This window comes from Bos taurus, chromosome 6, assembly GCF_002263795.3.
Source record: "Bos taurus isolate L1 Dominette 01449 registration number 42190680 breed Hereford chromosome 6, ARS-UCD2.0, whole genome shotgun sequence".
NCBI classification, from domain to species: Eukaryota; Metazoa; Chordata; class Mammalia; order Artiodactyla; family Bovidae; genus Bos; species Bos taurus.
In genome coordinates, this window is record NC_037333.1 from 62,920,965 (window position 1) to 62,938,590 (window position 17,626).

General features: G+C 35.2%; 1 protein-coding gene and 1 long non-coding RNA gene across 2 annotated transcripts in view; both read right to left on the minus strand.

Annotated features, from left to right (window-relative positions):
• KCTD8 (potassium channel tetramerization domain containing 8) overlaps window positions 1–17,626 on the minus strand; it is a 262,947-nt gene that overhangs the window by 86,312 nt on the left and 159,009 nt on the right.
• Window positions 1–17,626, minus strand: part of LOC132345512 (uncharacterized) — a 174,869-nt gene continuing 157,243 nt past the window's right edge. The window contains exon 2 of the long non-coding RNA XR_009494888.1: window positions 1–17,626. This exon is cut by the window's right edge and continues 45,714 nt beyond it. This is a non-coding gene — a long non-coding RNA (uncharacterized lncRNA).

A 17,626-nucleotide genomic window follows, 5' to 3' on the forward strand; every position in this document is an offset into this window, starting at 1 on the left:
ATGCCTTCAGTTGTTTTTTTTTTTAACAAACCTGAAAGTCAGTCATGATAGATTCAACTAAAAGAATGAACAAGCCACATATCTTAAATGAGGTGAATATCATTTTATCACAGCATACTAAAGTATAGGATTTTATATTTTTAACTACATGAATACCCAATTCACAGAGAACCTAAGAAATGTAACAGGTTCATAATGATTCTTTTTCTTTAAAACAACTGCACAAACAAAAAAAAATCTATGGAAACCAAGGAAAAAGTAAAATATATTTCTAACTAAACTAAACTTCAGGTGTATATCAAGAGACAAATCAATTTCAAAATCTTTATTGTAGAGAGGAGTAACTACTCTCTCTATCTCAGTTCAGTTCCATTCAGTTCAGTCGCTCAGTCATGTCCGACTCTTTGAGACCCCATGAATAGCAGCACGCCAGGCCTCCCTGTCCATCACCAACTCCCGGAGTTCACTCAAACTCATGTGCATCAAGTTGGTATTGCCATCCAGCCATCTCATCCTCTGTCGTCCCCTTTTCCTCCTGCCCCAATCCCTCCCAGCATCAGGGTCTTTTCCAATGAGTCAACTCCACATGAGGTGGCCAAAGTACTAGAGTTTCAGGTTCAGCATCAGTCCTTCCAATGAACACCCAGGACTGATCTCCTTTAGGATGGACTGGTTGGATCTCCTTGCACTCCAAGGGACTCTCAAGAGTCTTCTCCAACACCACAGTTCAAAAGCATCAATTCTTCGGTGCTCAGCTTTCTTCACAGTCCAACTCGTACATCCATACATGACCACTGGAAAAACCACAGCCTTGACTAGACGGACCTTTGTTGGCAAAGTAATGTCTCTGCTTTTGAATATGCTATCTAGCTGGGTCATAACTTTCCTTCCAAGGAGTAAGCATCTTTTAATTTCATGGCTGCAATCACCATATGCAGTGATTTTGGAGCACCCCCAAAAAAGTGCGACACTGTTTCCACTGTTTTCCCATCTATTTCCCATGAAGTGATGGGACCGGATGCCATGATCTTTGTTTTCTGAATGTTGAGCTTTAAGCCAACTTTTTCATTCTCCTCTTTCACTTTCATCAAGAGGCTTTTTAGTTCCTCTTCACTTTCTGCCATAAGGGTGGTGTCATCTGCATATCTGAGGTTATTGATATTTCTCCTGGCAATCTTGATTCCAGCTTGTGCTTCCTCCAGTCCAGCATTTCTCATGATGTACGCTGCATAGAAGTTAAATAAGCAGGGTGACAATATACAGCCTTGACGTACTTCTTTTCCTATTTGGAACCAGTCTGTTGTTCCATGTCCAGTTCTAACTCTTGCTTCCTGACCTGCATACAGGTTTCTCAAGAGGCAGGTCAGGTGGTCTGGTATTCCCATCTGTTTCAGAATTTTCCACACTTTATTGTGATCCACATAGTCAAAGGCTTTGGCATAGTCAATAAAGCAGAAATAGATGTTTTCTGGAACTCTCTTGCTTTTTCCATGATCCAGTGGATGTTGGCAATTTCATCTCTGGTTCCTCTGCCTTTTCTAAAACCAGCTTGAACATCTGGAAGTTCACAGTTCACGTATTTCTGAAGCCTGGCTTGGAGAATTTTGAGCATTACTTTACTAGCGTGTGAGATGAGTGCAATTGTGCTTAGTCACTTCAATCGTGTCTGACTCTTTGCAAGCCTTTGGATTATAGCCTTCTAAGCTCCTCTGTCCAAGGGTTTCTCCAGCCAAGGATACTGGGGTAGGTTGCCATGTCCTTTCCTGGGGATCTTCCTGACCCAGGGATTGAATCTGCATCTCTTATGTCTCCTGCACTGGCGGGTGTGTTCTATACCACCAGCACCCCCTGGGAAGCCCTATTAATAGTCTAGGGCTCGCTAGTTCAGTTTTCACCCCCTTCTCATTTTTGTCTACACTCCGTCCCTTTGTATACATAAGAAGTCTCATAATTTTAACTACCAAGTACATTCCAATAATTCAAAGAATTTTAATTTAGCACAGACCTCTCCTCTTAACTCACGGTTCATATATTCAATTCTCAGGCATCTCAAATTCAACACCTTCAAAACTGAATTCCTAATTTTTTCTTCCAAATACACCCCAAAGCTTAGTCTGTCCCATTTTAATTGATGGCAACTCTATCCTTTCAGTTGGTTAGGCCCAAAACCTTGGAGTCACACTTGAATCATCTTTCTTTCATAACATACTCGTCAGGAATTGCTCTTGGGGTTACCTTCAAAATGCATTCATAGTTGACTACTTCTCAACATCTCCAATACTACCATCCTTGTTTCTCACTTATAATAATGTAATGGTCTCCCAACAGTTAAAAAGTCCAATGCGGCTGGACATGTGGATAAAGGAAAGAGGGGATGGGAAATCAGAGAGAAAGACCAGAGGTAGATTCCTGTAGAGCTACTTAGGGAAATTTAAGAAGCTTAGAATTTATGCTACTATGATAGGGAACTATTGGAGTAGTTTAAGTAGGAAAGTGGCATGACTCGATCTATGTTTTAAGAAAGATAACTCTGCTCCTGGAGGGAGAAAGAATGTTATATATGAGTGGTAGTTAGAATATATGAGAATGAATAGTAATGTATATATATTTTTTAGTGATCCATTATCAGATGTAGGTAAGTTGGGGGAAAAAAATTGAAGAAATAGGATTTAGTCTTAATTAATAGTTCAGCGTAGAAGGGTCTACATTTTCCTAATCATTACATAGATTGGATACATAGATTACTACAGCATTAAATTTTATCTCAGAAATACCAGTTATTCACAAATAATTTTTTAATTATAAATTTTAATTCTAAAGCACTTCAACTGATTTCAGCTTTGGGTTTACATAGAAACTATGGGAAATAAGTATTATGCAACTCTTTTGGTTAAAATCATTTTTAAGCCTCCTTGAAAACAAATTTCTAATTTTTAAGCGATTGTAGATAATCATTGTAGATCATTAAGAAATGCTGACAAACACTGCAAAGAAAATATAAATAAATTTCAGCTAGTGAAAAAAAAATAACCAGAATCTAAACACATGGAAACTTTACCTGAGCACAGGATTATTATGAATATCAACATCACTCGTTTTTCTAATTTGATTCTTTTTCTATATACTATAACTTTCTTTTTAAAACCATTTTAAAAGGTTTTTTCTTCTTCATCGATGACCTTTTCCTATTCAGTAAGAGTTATCAAATATAATCTCCCAAATTACTGACCTCAAATTATTTCCAAAAGAAATGTTCAGCTTGCCCAAATTTGAAACCAGATTAATTTATCCCCCATACTTCCTGGAGAAAATTAACTTTAAGTTGTACCAAGATTCTGAACTCAGTTCTGCATCCTGATTTACATTTGATGTGGCAAACAAGCATTAGTCACTATAGACTGAAGCAAGGAAACCATGAAAGTGTAATTGCTAGAAGCAGCACATCAAGGACATAAAGAAATCTAATTTCTATAAGAAAATGTCAGGGAAACTCAAATGATATTTATTGCTTAATGAGCGAGATTTTCAGGCTTTGATTTTTTTCCCCCCTAGGAATTTGATATGGTAGGTCTATTGATAATATTTTAATCAATTGTTTGATGACTCAAGATAAAGCAAAAAATAACCTTTTTAACACTAGCCAAAAATTAAGCAAACTGTTGAAAATACTGGAGCATAGCTACTTGAAAATTCTTCCAGCATTCTGAAGGATAGAGAATCAAATTTTTTCAAACAGCCTATGGAAAGCCAACCACAAAGGAGAATTCCTTATCTGAAACGTTTTTCTAAAACTTACTGCATTAAAAATTAAGTAAGCCTGTTTATTCATTTGTTTAACAATCTTTATGAACATATACTTTTATTAACTTAATCATCAATGTAAAATTTTAACATGACTAATAACTAAAATTTAAATTAATGCAACCCTATGCATTTTTACCTAAAAACTTACCAAAGTTAATGCTTATGGTTGGCAAGGGATTGGTGAAATTAACATTCAAAAAAGTAAGATGTAAGTGATACCATGTTATTGTGGATCTAAATCACAGAAATGATTTGACACATGTAAGTTCCATGAACAACTACCTTACGATTTCCTGGACATCCCTCCTCTTAGTATATTTGGATCCCTGGAGTTCTGTGGTAATGTAGGAAAAAATGAAAGTCAATCTACACTTAGTAGATTTTATGAGTTTCATTTGCCCACTGCTACCTAGGAGCCATCAAAGTGCTCTCAAGATCACAATATAGGAAAACATTCTGACTAAAGCTTTTATAAATCAAAACCAGATTTTCTGATTGCAATGAGAGAAAAATTTTCTTTGAAAAGTGTACTCTTTTCTCATGTCATCCAGTTCAAATTCATTTGCTTATCACCCTGTAGCACCATAGCAACTGGTAAGATTATCTGCTTTTGATTTATAATAGGATTGGTTCACTGTGAAATAGACCACATATTTATGAATACTGAAAAAAACATTCTCCAGTGGAACCTAATCTTCTTGACAACTTATCCCCTAAGGTTGCACTTGGGTTCTCACCAAATACCATCATCAGTAGAATCGAAAAATGCTGATTCTGCACAATATCCTTTATATCAATGTTTGCACGAATCTTCCTAACAAGTTTTAGTTGAACCTGTTTTTCTAAGTAAATCTCACACAGAGTCCAATATACAGAACAGACAAAAATAGAGCTGACTTGTTAAAAGAAAAAGGAGAAAGTATCACCCTTCATGTTTAAGGTCCCACTTTTCTATAGTAAAATTTGGAGGCATGTCTATTGAATCTTAAGACCAAGGAGAACTCAGTGAATACACCACTGAACTACAGGAAATGGTAAGACAAAGTGTTCTAGGACAAGGGGAGAGAAAAGGCTATCAGAGACAGATAAGCTAGATGGTGATACAGATGTCCTCCAATGGGTCCTTCTAGACCTAAGATGCTAGGCATCTTAGATTTGGCCACGGGCTCAATAGATTTTAAATGTAAGATCCAGGAAAGCCCTCCTTTCAGGTCCTTTGATGTCATCCTTAATTAACCGACAGCTTCTGGGAAAGGGAGGGAAAGCAAAGAAAAAAATTTACATGTTAAATGTGTAGGTAAGTGTATATTTTTATATGTAACTGAATATATTCACATTCTTTGTTTTCCTAAGTATTACCTTTTCTTATATCCCTTTATTTTGATACACATTAATAGTAGTGGTTCATTAGATATTAATTCAATAGTCTTTCCTTTTGTAAATTACTTAGCCTGGTCATTTGGTAGACAAATTTAAAATTATAAGTCCAAGTTTGATGCATGAAGCAGGGAACCCAGAAGCTGGTGCTCTGGGACAACCTAGAGAGACAGGGTTGGGGGTGTGAGAGGGGGGTTCAGGACGGGAGGACACATGTATACTGTGGCTGATCTATACTGATATATGGCAAAAACCATCACAATATTGTAAAGTAATTATTTTCCAATCAAAATAAATCAACAAAATAAAATTTTAAGTTCCTAGATAATTAAAACTACTCTACCTATTCCCCCTTTAATTGCCTTCCATCAATAATTATTTTCCTTGATTTAAGTATTTCCAGTTCTTATCCGATCATGTTTGTTATTAAAAGCAATTTTGCAGCAGAACAAGGAATGCTATTTAAATGGCGTGAGTGGTTGTCCAGTCGTTGTCCAGTCATGTCCAACTCTTAGCTTGCCAGGCTCCATTGTCCGTGGGATTCATCAGGCAAGAATATTGGAGTGGGTTGCCATTTTCCTCCCTCAGAGGATATTCCCAACCCAGGGATCAAACCAGAGTCTCCTGTGTCTCCTGTATGGCAGGCAGATCCTTTACTTGCTGAGGCATCAGCAAGTACAAATAGCATTATGAATGCATTTTTAAAATACCTAGATGCACATTACAGGAAAAGATTTAAATTTTCCTTTGCTGGGCAAGAGATAAGTTTTCCCTCATTATTCTGACCTTATGACTAAGTCAATTTCTCTGCCTTTCTTCCCATTCTAACCAAAATGGAATTCCCTCCTAGCCATAATAGTCAAAACAAAAAAAGGATATGGGAAATCCTATTTCTCCTCTAATAGACACTTTGCGTTTGATTTTGGAAATGACTTTACCATAGAATTAGTGATATAAATGGTGTTAGTTTCAACAGTCCATAACAGTGGCACATAGGTTAGTTAGACATTTGTGAGCAGGATTAGTGATCCAACAATCATTTATAATGTTTCTACAATATGTTTCAAATTGATACGTTAGTGGTTTATGAAACACTGCAATGTGTTTCATAAAACTGCAAATCAGTTTTAACTGTTTGTTTAAAAAAAGAATATCTCAGATATCAATATAACCTATAGATTATTTTCTTGATCTTTAACAAGGTCACAAGATTATCTGACTCCTCTGATAACACAGTGATGAAAGGTATCACTTAGGTTCCACTAATATTTTTCTCCTGAATTCTCATAAAGACACCAGAGAGCTTTGGGATTTTTCTCATTTAGTTTTTGTGATTTTTCTGAAAAAAAATTTTTTTCAATATTTCCCACAATGATAACCTAAAATCAAAGGATATAAATTGACTCTAAAAAAATTCGAGAAGAATGAGAACCCAGAGTTTATTCCATCTTCAGTGTCATATAGTCTAGGTTACATAAGGCATAATCTGAAATATTCCAGTAGATACTGGAAAATGGCCACTTTCTATTTTTTTAACATCAGTAAAAGACATATTGTATTAGGCTTTCAAAATTAACATTCCATATTTTAAACAGTATATCCGGTGCTACAGAAGCAGTGTACTTTCATAAATACTTTTGGCATATCTATGTGCCAAACACTGGGTTGACATCATAAAAACCCAAATAACATACTCAATAATTCAATTCAGACACTACCACATAGAAAGCATGCTATCAATGCAAAGTACTAGTTTAAAAAGCAATTGAAAATAACATAAGAAAAACTAAAATATTTTGCAAATAGGTACATATGCTAAATGAAACAAATTAAAATAAAATGGTCTAAATAGTACTACTCCTTACAAACTCATAAAAATAGAATTGTCATCTAAAGTTTCAACTTACTTTGCAAATTAAATTAACTTTTGATTGCTTTCAACTCCAAAAAGTCCTTTTCCTTACATAGTATGGTTTCCTATTTTTAAGATGCATATTTTTTCTATTTAAACAGCTATCTATATTAATTATAGTATTATATATATTTTTACTCTGATGAACTATTAATTAAATAGCACCCTAGAATCAGTGAAATACAGTATATGTTTTCTATTTTTTAGGGAAAGCACTAATTTCCCATTTCCTTGTACTTGAAAACATATTTGTAAAATAAGGTCCCCTATTAGTGGGAATGCAAAATGGTACTTCTACTTTAGAAGGCAGCCTGGCAATTTCTTACAAAATTACACATACTCTTACTTTTTGTTGTTCAGTCACTAAGTCATGTCCAACTCCGCAAAACCCCATGGACTGTAGCAAGCCAGGCTCCTCTGTCTTCCACTATCTCCCAGAGTTTGTTCAAATTCATGTCCATTGAGTCAGTGATGCTATCTAACCATTTCATCCTCTGTCTCCCCCTTCTCCTTTTGCTTTCAATCTTTTCTCAGCATCACGGTCTTTTCCCTCTTACTACATGATCTAGCAGTTACATTTCTTGGTATTTACCCAAAGAAATTGAAAATTTATGTGCACACAAAAACCTGCATACAAGTGTTTACAGCAGCTTTAAATAAATAGAACACTATACCTGCTTTTCTTAAACAAAGTTTTCCAGATCCTAAGAAGAATATGTTAGACTCTTCACAGTCCAAGGGAATATATTTATCATATACATACAAACATAAGAAAAGCCCAATTCTACATGATGCATCTGAGACTTCCTTGGAACACAGCTCTTGTGCAATATCTTAACATATCTGAGTAATTTCATAGGAAATATCTACAACTTTTCAAGGAATTTTTTACCTCTGGAAGTTTCAGTATCCCTCATCCCTTTATAATGTAACTGGTGTATCCATATATGAGCCTACCATAAGACTGAACCAGTTGCAGTTAAGAACTAGCTTAAGTTATCTCTTTCCTGTCACAAAGAGTACTGAGTATATCAGTGTCAAGAAGACATGTATGGAATGAAAGTTATACTGGAAAATACACAAAAGATGATATGTTTACAAGAAAGAAATATACATGGAGATGTGGCAGGAAAAATAAAAGGATGCCAGGTCCAACATTTCTCATTCTCTGTGCTCAGATGGAGACTTATAGTAGTCCTTCCGTATCCACTGAGGCGGAAGATCCCTTTGTTTCCCACAGATGGTCTGTCAGGGCTTCTTCTGTTTTGCAATTAGAAGATGATATGTTCAGTTATATATGTCACCCAGAATGAATCAGGATCCCTGCAAGGGAAATGGCAAAGTCTCTAACTTCTTTTCATAGAACTCCTTCTCTGATGACTTTCCCTCTCCTTTATTTTTTTATAAAATGAAATTAACTAAAATAAATTAGGGTGAAGAGCATCACCATCACCATGGACTGTGCCTACATTTATGTTTTGTTTCAGCATCAATAATGTATAAATATATATTAAAATCTCTTCAGGGAAAGAGCTGACATTCCCAGAAACAACAGAAAATAGCTTCCTGGAGAATTTCCTTAGAACTTGCTTCTTGACATTCATTCTGACAGCCCCAATGTGAAACAAACTCCTTCAGCTGACTAAACTCTATAAAGTATTGAGAATGGTTATCAGTTTGGAGTTCATATCCACTGGGTCTGTATCCAAGTGACCAAAGGCTACCTTCTTAAAGACAGGTAAAATTTCTAGATCCAGAAAAGTACAATACAGTAGTTAGACATGAAATAAATATTTATAAAATGACAGCAAATAAAGTAAAAAGTGAATGGACCTTTTTAAAAAGTCATTTATCTCATGTAAATGGATGTGGTATAAAGGTGAAAACATGGTAAAACATATATAATTGCAAAAAAATTAATTCAAAATTTTGCATGGCAATAAAATCTAACTAATTTACTTATTATTCTAAGCCTCTTTGAAAACTGCCATGCAATGAGGTTAAAAATATAAAGATCACTAAAACTTACTTTAACATTTCTTAATTAGGTGTCATTTTCCCCATTACAGATGTGAATGAACATGTGGTTGTGTGAATTTATGAAAGCCAGAAAAGTATGAAAGGATATCAAATGGCTAATAACTGCATGACTTAAAGATAAGCATTCTTACCTAACACTGGAAGAGATGTCTGCAAGAGTTCTCACTGTGTCATTTTCTAAGAGAAATATTTTCTTATTTCTCTTTAAAAACTAGGCATGTCACCATGTTTTGCTGCCCACCTAGTCTTCCATGTAGCAACATTCTCACATAATGAATGTGACGTGTGCTTAGTCATTCAGTCGTGTCCAACTCTTTGCGACCCCAGGGAGCCTGCCAGGCTCCTCTGTTCATGGGGATTCTCCAGGCAAGAATACTGGATTGGGTTGCCATGCCCTCCTCCAGGGGATCTTCCCAAGTCAGGCATTTAACCCAGGTCTCCCACATTGCAGGTGGATTCTTCACCATTTGAGTCACCAGGGAAGCCACTGGATGTGATATTTCCTCTAAAGTTTAAAGTTAGACAGCAAACTGGAGTGTGTTCACCTTTCTTCTTGCACAAAAATGTAGTGGGTATTAAAAAAAAAAACTGACTCATCTATTTTTAATATGTAAAAGGAATTTAGAGTTTTCTACAATGACCTATAGAGGTTCAGAGTAATACTGTCTTGCATTATAATCAGTCTTCCCATTTATGCATAAATTAGACAGGATTATAGTACTCCAAAGGTCGGATATTTATTAGAGACATAGTTTCTGTTTCAGTTTCCTAATCATGACTTTTATTGCTAGTAATATAAGATAATAATAAATGTAAAGCACCTTCCAAAATGGATCTAATTCCAATCATACTATCAGAAAAAAAGATTATATTCACATATTTTATGAGGAAATTACTGTGTATTACCATCTCTTTTTAAATGAAAACATATTTGAAACAGTCTACTAAAAGATTGCAGAAAAGAATAATCATCTTTGCAATCCGATGGCAACAAGGGAAAATACTATCATACTTGATAACTGGAAAATGAATTAAATACTTTCATGGTGTACTTTTTAAATGTTCAGTTCAAACTAATTCCATGCTAGTGAAATTAACAATGACTACTAGGCCCAAATTGTCAGCAGAAAGAGTATGGTGCTTCAAAATCTTAACTGCAAAATAAATAAAATTCAGGCTACAAGTCAGTAATATAGCATGTATGAAGTCACACTGATAAGATGTCACGTAACACTGAGCTATATGGTAGGTCAGAAGTAAAGCCTTCAATGCTATTACTGAACTTCAGACACCTGAACTGTGATTCTATCTATAAATATCACAAGTGATCATCTATATTCCTAGTTCTACAAGAATCCATTTTTCCCTATCTGTTTTCACTAAGCATGAAAAGTATAAAACAAACAAAAAATGAATAATTCTAGGTGTCAAAGATTGAAATGTTTGATACATGGAATGTGTCCAATTAACACTTGTTGATTAAATAAAAAGCATGTTGATTAAGTAAAAAGCATGTTGATAAAGACAACAGTCAGTTTATAATGAGGAGTGGAAGGCCTGCATTTTAACAATATCTCCCCCAGTCTTTCTACCACTTGAAGCATCATTTGCCTCAAAAAACTCCTCTGTTGCAATGACATCACTCATTCCCAGCTTGGTCTTAAGGTAACAAGAAGTGATAACAAATTTAATGATTTCAAGAACCAAGTGAAATCAGCCTTGATGAAGAAGAGATTTGTCTGGAAGGACAGAAAAATCCATGTGTTGGGGATTAGGTAGACCCAAACTCATAAAGTGACTTCTCTTTATTCTGCTTCCTCTTTAAAATGATTCAGTTCAGTTCAGTTCAGTCGTATCCGACTCTTTGTGACCCCATGAATCGCAGCATGCCAGGCCTCCCTGTCCATCACCAACTCCCAGAGTTCACCCAAACTGATGTGCATCGAGTCGGTGATGCCATCCAGTCATCTCATCCTCTGTCGTCCCCTTCTCCTCCTGCCACCATCAGGAGGAGGGATCTTTTCCCAGCATCAGGGTCTTTTCCAATGAGTCAACTCTTCGCATGAGGTGGCCAAAGTATTGGAGTTTCAGCCTCAGCATCAGTCTAATGAACACACAGGACTGGTCTCCTTTAACATGGGCTGGTTGTATCTCCTTGCCGTCCAAGGGACTCTCAAGAGTCTTCTCCAACACCACAGTTTAAAAGCATCAATTCTTAATAATAGGGCTTCCCACATGGCGCTAGTGGTAAAGAACCCATCTGCCAATGTAGGAGATACCAGAGAAAAGGGTTCAATCCTTGAGATTGAAGATCCCCTGAAGGAGAGCATGGCAATCCACTCCAGTATTTCTTGCATGGAGAATCCCATGGACAGAAGAGCCTGGTGGTCTATGGTTCACAGGGTCGCAAAGAGTCGGACATGACTGAAGTGACTTATCACACACACAATGGTTAATGATAGTTAATAAAATCAAATACGGTTAACAATGACTCTCACATTTGCAAGAATTTCTAGTCTCTACTCTTCTGTATGTTTGTAGTCTCCTGCTGAGATAAGGCTTCCCTGGTGTCTCAGTGGTAGAATCTGCTTGCCAGTGCAGAAGACGTGGGTTTGATCGCTGATCCAGGAAGATCCCACATGCCGTGGGGCTACTAGGCCTGTGCACTGCGACGGTGCTGTATTGAGCCTGTGCTCTAGAGCTCTGAAGCCGCAACTACTGAAGCCCGCTTGCCCTAGAGCCCATGCTCAGCAACCCCAGAAGTCACCAGCGAAACCCGTGCCCCGCAACCAGAGAGTAGCCTCCATCCTCCACAACCAGTGAAAAGCCTGCACAGCAATGAAGACCCAGAACAGTCAAAAATAAATAAATAAATAAAATTATACAAAAAAGAAGCATCACATAAAATCTACTCACTTTGAGAAAATAATGAACTACGTTTAAAAGTAACACTGTTTTTTGTTATCTTATACCAAATGACCCTAGATTAAACTCATAATTTTGCTTCCCTCCACTAAGTTGATAGCTAGAGTAATAAAAGTATAGAACTTAATATAGTTAGAAAAGATAAAACATCTCTTTTTTACTGAATTACAGTCAGAAAGAAGGACAAAAGGAAAAGGTCTATCAATGTGAGTCAATCCCTCCCCCTGTAAAGGTATTTTCAGGGAGAATAAATCTAACATTTTCTACTTAAATATGATTTACCAGAAAATAAGTGAATAGCCATCTTGGGGAGCTAGGAAATGTGAATTTTTATTGAATTTGTCATAAATAAAACTGGCTTTCTGTTAGCAAAGAAGAAAAATGAATTTTAATAGGCAACTGGCACTCTCTGTCACAGATCATAAAAAAGGAGAAAGAGAAAGAAAAGAAAAGATAAGTCTCTAATCAACAAATCACATTATTTTCAGTAGAAGGCAAGCACCAAAATGGCCATGCAGTCTGAAAAACTAAAAGATATAAACAATGGTTAAAGACACCAAGCACATTTCAACTGAAGAGAGGAACTTGACAGCTGTCTTCAAATACATGACGAATTATTTAACCAAAGCAGCCAAAAACAAGAACAGTAATTAAAATTTAAAAGGGACAAAATATCCTTTCTTAATATAAGAAAGGATATTTTTATTGAGTTCCAATCAGAGCTAATGGGAAAGGTCCTTATCCCTAAAGAATTTTGCCACAATCCGGTAAAGGTTTGTTGTAGAAAGGCTGTTTGTCTAAATGCAGATCAGATTAAAAGAAACTAAAGAAGTCTTCCCACGGCCATGCTCACATTCTTGTAATGATGATCACATACCTTTTTTGCATATCATACCCAGAAATAATCAAACTTAAGAATGAGAATTAAGCCAGCTCATCTATCTCCGTTGTCTAAAGCTGATCTACTATGGGAAATGCCCACCCTTACACTGTGAAGTCATCCTATACTTGTTTATGCATCATTATTTTCAAGAGGAATATCATATTTAGAAAATAGTGCAATACTAGATGCATATGTTTGCAGTGTTTTGTCAAATAAGACATAGTGAAGTTCAATATACCATCATCATGATATCAGATTACAAACACAATTTATAAAAAAGCTATAGGCCATTGGGTATAACACATTGCCATTTATTTTCCAATTAATCGTATAATTAAATTTTTACCCTCAAGAGAAATTTAGATTTAAGTTACATATCACCTATGCTTTTCATTATATCAACTTACATTATGAACAAAGTAGAAATTACTATGAAATAGGCCTCAGAGTGTATCTAAATTTTTCACAATGCACAGGCTTATCACTCATATATCTATGTATCTAAATAAAAATCTATGGTCAAAAATCATAATAGTAAAATAGTGTAGAGGTTTAGTGTATAATAGTTTAAAGAGATCTAGACAAAAGACAGATTTATTAATTAGAAAGAAGTTAATATCACTTCCTTAAGCAACTTAAAATATTAAATATTAAAATATAAAATATTAAAATAGCCATCTGTTACAGTCACTATTGCTTATTTCCATATACTGAAATAAATCCCTGTCTATTGTTCACTTTATTTAATTGCTATTATATGTAGATATAAAATTTCCCAAGATATGCAGATGCTCCCTTACATATAATTCAATGATCTACATTTATAAGTTAAACAAAACATTACACAAGTTAATATAAAAAAAAATTAAATATATATGATGTCTCCTATTTGGATATGGCAAGAAAGTTTTCAAACTGATATTAGTCAATCATTTAATCAATTAAGCAATCAACAAGTGCCAGTTAGCTCCAAATTGATGCCCAGAGTAGACATTAAGTTACAAAAAACCCTCTTTTTTTTCTGTAAAACAAAGTAGAACCTGTTGGGTTCCATATTTAGACAGTTTGTTAAGAAGATTATATAAAGCTCATTTTTCAGGTTAATAGATTGTATTGAATATACTAATCATAATCTAGAAGAAAAAGTAATATATAAACAAGGAAGGAGTGTGGAAGAACAATATTGAATTTTATCAATTCTTGTTCAATATCTATAGGATTTGATATTATAATATTTCATTCTGTATGTATTTTCTTTTGAAATTATAAGTGCATATTTTGAAAAGGTAATGTTTACAGGGATAAACATTAAAAGGAGAATAAAAATGTGTACTTTTATGTATATATCTTATATGTTTATGGCCTCTTCCTTACAAAGTTAAAAATAAAAATAATCAAAAAAAGATTGCAATTTAAAAATAACCTCTTAGCCATAAAAAAAGAATGAAATGTCATTTGCAGCAACATGGATGTAACTAGAGGTTATCACACTAAGTGAAACAAGTCAGAAAGAGAAAGACAAATGCTGTAGGGTATCATTTCTATGTGGAAGTTAAAATATGGCACAAGTGAATCTATCTACAAAACAGACAGACTCCCAGACACAGAGAACAGACCTGTGGCTGCCAAGGGGAGGGAAGTAGAGGAGGGAACGACTGGACGTATGGGATTAGCAGATGCAATTATTGTATATAGGATGGATAAACAGCAAAGTCCTGCTGTATAGCACAGGGAACCATATTCAATATCATATGACAAATAATAATGGAAAAGAAAATTAAGAAATTATATCTATATGTAGATAAGGGAGTCACTTTGCCATACCACAAAGATTGACACAACATTGTAAATGGACTATACTTCAATAAAAAATAAAGTTAAATTAAAAAATAGTCAAATAATTTACTAGTCAATAACGAAAATGCAGACTATCAAATAACATTCACTATAACACTAAAAGTTTCTTTAAATAAAATATGGAAAAAGTGGGAGCAGTGAAGATTTTATTTTCCTGTGCTCCAAAATCGCTGCAGACAGTGACTGCAACCATGAAATTAAAAAAATGTCTGCTACTTGGAAAGAAAGTGAAAATCACTCAGTCATGTCCAACTCTTTGTGACCCAAATGGACTATACAGGCCATGGAATTCTCCAGGCCAGAATACTGGAAGTGGGTCATCTTTCCCTTCTCCAGGGGATCTTCCCAACCAAGAGATCAAAACCAGGTCTCCCGCATGGTAGGCAGATTCTTTACCAGCTGAGCCACAAGGAAGGCCCAAGAATACTGGAGTGGGTAGACTAACCCTTCTCCAGTGGATCTTCCTAACCCAGGAATTAAACCGGGGTCTTCTGTGTTGCAGGCAGATTCTTTACCAATGAGCTATCAGGGAAGTTCTACTTGGAAAGAAAGCTATGACAAACCTAGACAGCATATTATAAAGCAAATACATCACTTTGCTAACAAAGTTCCATATAGTCAAAGCTATGGTTTTTCCAGTAGTCATGAACTGATGTGAGAGTTGGACCATAAAGAAGGCTGAGTGCTGAAAAGTTGATGCATTTGAATTGTGGTACTGGAGAAGACTCTTGAGAGTCCCCTGAACTGCAAGGAGATCAAACCAGTCAATCCTAAAGGAAATCAACCCAGAATATTCATTGGAAGGCCTGATGTTGAATCTGGAGCTATAATACTTTGCCATTTGATACAAAGAGCTGACTTATTAGAAAAGAATCTGATGCTGGGAAAGATTGAAGGCAAAAGGAGAAGAGGGCAGCAGAGGATGAGATGGTTAGATAGCATCACCGACTCAATGGACATGAGTTTGAGCAAACTCTGGGAGATGGTGAAGGACAGGTAAGCCTGGTGTGCTACAGTCAATGAGGTCGCAAAGAGTCAGACACAACTTAGCAATTGAACTACAGCAACACTAAACATTTCTTTAAATAAAACATGAAGAGATAAATGTTGAAATATTTAAAATATCATGTTAATCCTAGTCTGAGCAGGAGCGGCAATAATTAATATACTCTATATTGAATATCTAAAGAACATAACTATGGAATAATGATTTTAATCAAATACCAGATAAATATGGTAACCCACTCCAGTACTCTTGCCTGGAGAATCCCGGGGACAGGGGAGCCTGGTGGGCTGCCATCTATGGGGTCGCACAGAGTCAGACACGACTGAAGTGACTTAGCAGCAACATACATTACCTTGACTCAACTTTGTCAAACAAAACTAAAGAATTTTAAATTTATAAAATGTTTGAATTCCTAAAGTAATTTTAATTTCAAAACTATATCAGTTACAATAATCTAAGGGCATTATTTCACATAATTCAAATTCTCTCAGAAAAATATATATCTTACAAATTGTATTATTCTGAGCATTGACAATATTCTGGAAACCCAGTAAAGTCTTTCAGCTATATTTAATTATCTTACTCATTAAATATTTAGCAAGTCATACTATCAGAATTGTTTAGCTGAGATAAAATGGAGGTAATTTTAATGGACTTTCATAAAGTTAGATAATTCACTTCACAAGACTATTCCCATAATCTCCTTTTCCAATTCTCAACCTTGGACTTTAAAAATATAGCTATCCAATAGTTGCATCTATTAAAATAGTAGTAATATGAAGAACAGTTGTTTAACAGAGTATTGAATCATTGTAAGCAATCAGATCATAAGATTTATATCATTTTGAGACTTCTATTAACAAGTCCTTAGACAGATCCTTCAAAAAGAAAAAAAAAAAGATTGCATATTCTTTAAAAGCATGGGACCTAGTATTACTAAATTAGATCTAACTGAGGAGAAATACAATCTTCTTTGTTTATATGTATCCCTTATAAACACTTGACATTTTAGAGATAACTTTGAAATTCTATTACATGAAACCCAATGAAATAAATAAATAAATTGATAGTATAATTGTTATTTGCATAATGAAGATTTTGTGAATAACCTGGCTTTGCATATAGAAACAGTCTTAGCATATAATTTCTAGACCAGGAAACACTAAGTGTAATGAAGTGTTGTTGAATTGAGCAATTTTTAGTGTTACAGTAAAAAGGCACCAGAGTGTTTTATGGGATATGTTAAAAATATTAAAAATGAGAATAAAAATACAAATTTTTAACACATATTTATAAAGCTAAGGTCTAGTATCTCCTGATATAGTCTAAACCATTGTAATGCTGGTTAGTCACTTTCAGGGAAAAGAAATGAACTATTTCACTACACAAGATTTCTATGTGACCATAAAAATTTAAACTCTAAAATTTTTTAGTTACTAATATTACATTACTTGCACTGAGGCAGGACATAGACAGATCCCAGCCTGAACAGCTGGACTGGGGCCCTGTGTAAAGTTATTCCAAAATGAAGAGAAGGAAGAGCTGAGCCCTGCCCAGATAAAAGACAGAGACCATGTGGTTCTTCCAGAGGTCAAAGAAACATTCCCAACTATACGTACATGTGCAGAGAGGCTCCTTGGAGGTCAAAGAAGGAGTGATGTCAACCTACTCATAAGCCTCTTCGCTGGAATGCATTTTGGCTAAGATATATGTGCACGCAGGAGGACCCTGAGATATACCAAGAAATGGACTCTGAACCTGACAAAGCAAGATGACTGGCCACAGAAAATCTGGAAGGGATGCCCCATTTAAGTGATTTAAA